Source organism: Micropterus salmoides, unplaced genomic scaffold (assembly GCF_014851395.1).
Source record: "Micropterus salmoides isolate LMB-PRFRI ecotype aquatic unplaced genomic scaffold, ASM1485139v1 Ms_hic_scaffold_2724, whole genome shotgun sequence".
NCBI lineage: Eukaryota > Metazoa > Chordata > Actinopteri > Centrarchiformes > Centrarchidae > Micropterus > Micropterus salmoides.
Window position 1 is genome coordinate 20,538 of NW_024041956.1, and position 7,804 is coordinate 28,341.

Genomic DNA, 7,804 nt, shown 5'->3' on the forward strand with positions numbered 1-7,804 from the left:
AAGCAGTCGCAGCCCAGAGAGTGGTACCGGACACAACAACGTGCATAGCACGGAAACACACAAGACACGGCGGCCTTTAAATATCCCTTGGAGTTTCTTAACAGAAACTCACCAATGAAGTTTGTACGAGTTACAATAACAAAGTTATAGGAACTGCCCAGACATACTGAAGCCTCTTACGTGCCGCTTTGGTAGCGAGTAGATGCGTCAGTCCTTTTAGGAAATCCAGCGGAGTTTTCTCTCGGCTCGGTTCTGATGATGCTGGTAGTTTCAACAGCACAGCTGATTCTTTGGCGGCAGCAAAACAAATCAGCAAAGTTGACTTAGATTGTGTTAAGAGTGTGGTTTTGTTCTTCTTCTTCTTCTTTTAGAGTTTAGCTGACGGTTGGCAAACCAACTTAAGGTGCATTTACCGCCACCTACCGGACTGGAGTGTGGTCGTCGAGAATAGTCAGAGGGAATTATTCACCTATGCGCACCTATCCTGAGGTATAAATATGCTCATATTAAATATGGTAAAAAACCCCTTGTTTTTAACACTTTTAGATATATCTCCTAAGAGATTAAGTAAGCGCTTTCCCTTCTTTATGGAGGACTGATGTTAAACAATTACACTCCTTCATGTAATTACTGCACTCTATTAGGACATGCTCAGCTGTTTCTGGCTGACCACATGTCGCCTTCGGGGGTGTGGCTTACCAGTATCGGGTTCTTCCATTCGGCCTGGCACTTCCCCTCACACATTCACCAAGTGTATGGATGCAGCACTGGCCCCGCTGAGGCTCCAGGGCATCCGGATTTCAACTTCATCGACGACTGGCTCATCCTAGCCCAGTCTCGAGAGTTGGCGTTCGGCATCGAGATGTCGTTCTGGCTCATCTGCGGCGTTTAGGGCTGAGGCTCAATGCAAAGAAGAGCGTGCTGGCGCCCACCCAATGGACTACGTTCCTAGGGGTTGTATGGGATTCGACAACGATGCGGGCACAATTGTCTCCGGCACGTGTCGACACCATATTGGCTGCCGTGAAAGGGGTGAAGTTAGGCCACGCCATCACTATGTGTCCGATGGCCTGGCGGTGGCTTTACATTTTTCAGAGAGAGACATGAGACAGAGGTAAAATGCAAGCACAAACGTGGCATTTATTGTCTTCCATACCAACAAGAGGAGACACCGACACCAACAAGCAACAAAACAACTTGCACTGGAAGTAACTTGCTGCCTTTTATACACTCCCTCCTGCAGGTAATTAAGTGGGTAAAACTACTCAGGTGGGACCACCATCATTTAGAATACTAAATAATTTACCCAAAAACCCAACACCACAGAAAAATAAAGCCCAAAGAATGAATATTTACATAAATACAAATTTCTATCAGTAATCAATAAAAGCATACTCAAAATAAATCACATAAGTCAGTATTATTGATGGCTTTACTCCCCCCTTCTCAGCTTCATGGTTTGCTCCTGCAGCTCTTAAGCAGGTGCTTGGGCCTACAACACTCCTTTGCCTCCGCCCCCTGCTGAAGAGACAACCAGGAAGAGGTGAGTACTTACATTGTTCATCTTCTTGTTTAAACTAATCTAACAACTAACTGAAATGGAGTAAAAGCAGTCAATACTATATTGTGAACCTTGACTATCCCTGATTGAGGTTTCTTTCCACACAGGCAGGATGGCCAGACCCCCCCCTGTGGAACCACTCACAAAGACAGCTATCAAATGATTCACAAATTAAATAAACAATCAAAACAACAATGTGTATGGCTCCTACTTTATCAGTTATCCCCACCTTAATACATACTTGACTATTTCAGGTAATGGAACCCCTGGTCTCCATTACACTATGAAACACTTTCAACGAGTGTTGGGACTCCTGGCGGCTGCGTCCAGCGTAATACCATCTGGACTGCTGCACATGAGACCCCTGCAGTGGTGGCTAAGGAACAAGGGTTTTTCCCCGAGGGGAAATCCTCTCCGTCTGATTTGGGTTACGCGCATGTGTCTTCGTTCCCTATCAGTTTGGAAGGAAACTTTGTTCCTGTCCCAGGGGCCCGTGCTGGGAGGGTCTTGTCGCCGGCTGGTTATTTCGACAGACGCCTCCCTCACGGGCTGGGGCGCGTTCATGGATGGCCACTTTGCAAGGGGATCCTGGCAGGTGCATCAATCCGAGTGGCATATCAACTGTCTCGAGATGTTAGCGGTGTTCCAGGCTCTAAGGAGTTTCCTGCCCGATCTCCAAGGCCACCACGTCCTGGTTCGTTCCGAAGAGAACACCACAGCGGTGGTGGCCTATCTGAATCACCAGGGCGGTCTGCGCTCGTGCCCTCTGGACAGACTGGCGCGTCAGATCCTCCTGTGGTCCCAGCAGAGGTTACTATCGCTCAGGGCGATGTATCTCCCCGGGACGCAGAATCAGGGAGCAGACCTGCTGTCGAGGCAGGGGCTGAGGCCCGGGGAATGGAGACTTCACCCCGAAGTGGTGGAGCTCTTGTGCGAAGAGTTAGGCCCCATAGACACTGCCCGCTATGGTTTCTCTCGTTCCTCCAGCCCCGTTGGGTCTGGACGCCATGGTACATTCGTGGCCGAGGCTACGTCTGTACGCTTTTCCCCCAGTCGCTCTGCTCCCGGGGTTCTGGAGCGGGTCCGCCAGGACTATGTCGGCCTACTGCTAGCCCCGTTCTGGCCAACCCGGGTGTGGTTCTCGGACATCATGTCGCTCCTGGACGGCCCGCCGTGGCGGGTCCCTCTGAGGAGAGACCTGCTGTCCCAGGCGCAGGGCCGGGTTCTTCACCCTTGCCCCGCCATATGGCGACTGTGGGTCTGGCCCCTGAGGGGGCACAGTACCTAGAGGCGGGTCTAACAGCCGGAGCAGTCGAGACCCTCCTGAGCTCCAGGGCCCCGTCCACACGGAGGATGTACGGCCTGAAGAGTGTTTTCTCCACTTGGTGTAGGGAGCGGTCGGTGGACCCTGTTACCTGCTCGGTGGTTCAGGCACTTGAGTTCCTCCAGGACCAGTTCTCTGCTGGTCTTTCCCCTTCCCCTTCCTTGTACGTGGCAGCTATTTCGTCTTTCCACACCCCTCTGAGGGAGGGGCCCTAGGGGAAACTTCCCTTGGTTGTACGTTTCCTCCGTGGTGCCCGGAGGATGAGACCTGCGACTCGGTCCAAGGTTCCCACTTGGGATCTGGCAGTGGTTCTTGGGGCGTTGGCTGAGGCCCCCTTCAAACGCCTGGAGTCAGCTGAGGCTAAGCACTTGACCCTCAAGATGGCCTTTCTCCTTGCTATCACCTCTCTGAGGAGGGTGGGGGATCTCCAAGCGCTTTCGGTTTCCCCGCAAAGCCTGGAGTTTGCCCCGGGGGAATATTAGGGCTATCCTGCACCCTTTCAGGATACATCCCTAAAGTGCCTTCTTGTGCGGCAGGGTCCACAGTGCTGCAGGCATTTCATCCTCCACCTCATGTGACGGCGGAGGACGGGAGACTTCATCTGCTCTGCCCTGTCAGAGCACTGAGTATTTACACTCTGAGGTCCTCCCGTTGGAGGAAGGCTGACCAGCTGCTAGTGTGTTTTGGGTCTCCCAGGGCCGGGCTCCCTGCATCCAAACATACTATTAGCAACTGTATTGTTCAGTTCAGAACAATGTCGGACACCGTAGTTTTCTCTGGACCCCTGCCAAATCTGACCAGTGATGACCGCATGTCATCATTCCGCCGCTGGTTGTCGAGGTGGTGTCCAGCAAACGATGTGGGCTTTGTTGATCATTGGCAGACTTTCTGGGGAAGACCTGGTCTGATCCGGAGAGACGGCATCCATCCCACTTGGGAAGGAGCAGCTCTCATTTCTAGAAATCTGGCCAAGTTTATTAGTGGACCAAATCCATGACAACCCAGAGTTGAGACCAGGAGGCAGAGTCGCAGTTTAACACACTTCTCTGCCCTTCTTTTTCAGCAGTTACCCACCCAAAACCCTACGCAGAGTCGCAGTCTAACACACTTCTCTGCTCCTCCATTTCAGGAGTTACTTAGTGAAAATCCTATAGTGACGGTGTCTGCCCCCCGACCATCGAAATTATTTAAAAAGGTAAACAGAAGAGGAGCTGTGCATAAAAACCTCATAAAAATTAAAACCACAAGAGCAATAGTGCAAACGAATAGGAGAGTTAAATGTGGACTCTTAAACATCAGATCCTCTCTTCTAAAGGTGTACTAGTAAATGAACTAATATCAGATTATGATATGATTTATTTGGTCTTACTGAAACCTGGCTGGGTGATGGAGAATATGTTAGCCTAAATGAATCCACCCCTCCCAGTCATATTAATACTCACATTCCTCGAGGGACAGGCCGAGGAGGTGGAGTTGCAGCTATCTTCGACTCTAGCCTACTAATCAGCTCTAAACCTAAACTAAACTATAACTCATTTGAAAGTCTTGTTCTTAGTCTTTCGCACCAAGTTGGAAATCACTGCAACCAATTCTTTTTGTTATAGTGTACCGAGCACCTGGCCCGTACTCTGAATTCTTATCTGAATTTGCAGAGTTTTTGTCAACTTTAGTCCTTAAAACGGACAAAGTTATTATTGTAGGAGATTTTAATATTCATGTGGATGTTGAGAATGACAGCTTCAGTACTGCGTTTATCTCTTTGTTAGATTCCATCGGCTTCTCTCAGAGTGTTCATGAACCGACTCACTGTTTTAACCACACCCTCGACCTTGTTTTGGTGTATGGTATTGAAATTGAACATTTAGTGGTGTTCCCACAGAATCCCTCTTTATCCGACCACTGTTTGATAACTTTTGAGTTTGTATTGCTGAACTACTCGCCATTGGGCAAAAATTTCTATACAAGATGTCTGTGTAGTGCATAGCTAAATTTAAGGATGCGATTCCATCAGCTCTAAATACATTATCTAGTCACAAAGTAACGGAGGACTCCTATGCTAATTTCAGTCCCTCCCAAATCGATCATCTTGTTGATAGTGCTGCAGGCTCGCTGCGAATGACACTCGACTCTGTAGCCCCCTAAAAAAGAAATACTAAAACAAAGACGGTTAGCTCCATGGTATAATACTGAAACTCGCAAATTAAAGCAAATATTGCGTAAACTTGAGAGGAATTGGCGTTCCACCAAAGTGGAAAATTCTCATTTAATTTGGCAAGATAGTCTTAAAACTTGTAGGAAGGCCCCGTAATGCCAGAGCAGCGTACTACTCGTCATTAATAGAGGAAAATAGGAACAACCCCAGGTTTCTTTTCAGCACTGTAGCCAGGCTGACAGAGAGTCACAGCTCTATTGAGCCAAGTATTCCCATAGCTCTCAGTAGTTACGATTTCATGAGCTTCTTTAATGATAAAATTCTAGCTATTAGAGACAAAATTCACCAAGACCTGCCCTCAATTGGCACCGACTTATCTCTTAACTCAGGAACCTTAGAAACAGCTGTAGAACCAGATACATGTTTAGATTGTTTTGCTTCCCTCAATCTTTACCAACTAACTTCAATAATTTCTTCATCTAAACCATCAACCTGCCTCTTAGACCCCATCCCGACTAGGCTGCTTAAAGATGTTTTACCCTTAGTCAGCACCTCTATACTAGATATGATCAATCTATCTTTATCAACAGGCTATGTACCACAGTACTTTAAAGTAGCTGTAATTAAACCTCTTCTGAAAAAGCCCAAACTTGATCCGGATGTTTTAGCCAACTATAGACCTATATCTAACCTTCCATTTCTCTCTAAGGTTCTGGAGAAAGCAGTTGCTAAACAGCTGTGTGACTTTCTACAGAGCAATAGTTTATTTGAGGATTTTCAGTCAGGATTTAGAGCTCATCATAGCACAGAGACAGCACTGGTGAAAATTACTAATGACCTCCTTATTGCATCAGACAAAGGACTTGTCTCTGTACTGGTTTTATTAGATCTTAGTGCTGCATTTGATACCATTGACCATCAGATCCTATTGCAGAGACTGGAATATTTCATTGGCATTAAAGGAACCGCTCTAAGCTGGTTTAAGTCCTATTTATCAGATCGATTTCAGTTTGTACATGTTAACGATGAGTCCTCCATGCACGCCAAAGTTACTCATGGAGTTCCTCAAGGATCTGTCCTTGGACCAATCCTCTTCACTTTATATATGCTTCCTTTAGGCATATTATCAGGAAACATTCCATAAGCTTTCATTGTTATGCAGATGATACTCAGTTATATCTATCGATCAAGCCAGATGAAACTCATCAGTTAGCTAAACTTCAAATGTGCCTTCAGGATGTTAAAACCTGGATGAGCTGTAATTTTCTTATGTTAACTCAGATAAAACTGAAGTTATTGCTCTGGGGCCTAAGCACCTCCGTGACGCATTATCTAAAGATATAGTTTCCCTGGATGGCATCGCCTTGGCCTCCAGCACCACTGTGAGGAATCTTGGAGTTATCTTTGATCAGGACATGTCGTTTAAGTCCACATTAAGCAAATTTCAAGGACCGCCTTTTTTCACCTACGTAATATTGCGAAAATCAGGAACATCCTGTCTAAAAATGATGCAGAAAAACTAGTCCATGCATTTGTTACTTCTAGGCTGGATTACTGCAATTCCTTATTATCAGGCTGCTCGAAAAAGTCCATTAAGACTCTTCAGCTGATCCAGAATGCTGCAGCACGTGTTCTGACAGGAACCAGGAAAAGAGATCACATTCTCCTGTTTTAGCTTCTTTGCATTGGCTTCCAGTAAAATCCAGAATAGAATTTAAAATCATTCTTCTTACCTACAAAGCTCTTAATGGTCAGGCACCATCTTATCTTAAAGAGCTCATAGTACCTTACTACCCCACCAGAGCACTGCGCTCCCAGAATGCAGGGTTACTTGTGGTTCCTAGAGTCTCCAAAAGTAGACTAGGAGCCAGAGCGTTCAGCTATCAAGCTCCTCTCCTGTGGAACCAGGTTCCAGTTTGGGTTCAGGAGGCAGACACCATCTCCACATTTAAGAGTAGGCTTAAGACTTTCCTCTTTGATAAAGCTTATAGTTAGGGCTGGCTCAGGTAGTCCTGAACCATCCCTTAGTTATGCTGCTATAGGCCTAGACTGCCGGGGGATTTCCCATGATGCACTGAGCTCCCTCTCCTCTACTTTCTCTCCCTCTGTATGCAACCTTATCCCATTATTGCATGTTACTAACACAACTTCTCCCCTTTCTGGTAGTCTTGTGCTTTCTCGTCTCTCTCTCTCTCCTATCACTTCCTGCAGGTTTTCTGGCTCTGGAGCTGTGGAGTCTGGATCTGTGGCTGCGGGTCACCTGCTGCCCCGTGTTCCTGCTCGACACCCTCTACTGCAACGACTATTGTTGCTAGTCTTATTGTTATTATTGTTATTATAATCATTAACATTACGATGGTTACCATTAACACTATTATAAATATCTGTACCATTTTTCATTTAGTCTATAGCAACATTACCTTCACTGTCTGTACCTCTGTGTGTATATTGTGTAGGCTGCCTCCCTCCTCTCTCTCTCCTTTACTCTCTCTCTCTCTCTCTCTCTCTCTCTCACCCCAACCGGTCGAGGCAGATGGCCGCCCCCCTGAGCCATGGTTCTGCTCGAGGTTTCTGCCTCTTAAAAGGAAGTTTTTCCTTGCCTCTGTGCCTAGTGCTTGCTCTTGGTGGGAACTGTTGGGCTTCTGTAAATATCACAGAGTACGGTCTAGACCTGCTCTTTATGAAAAGCGCTGTGAGATAACTGTTGTTGTGATTTGGCGCTATAAAATAAAATTGAATTGAATTGAATTGAATTCAGACTATTTCC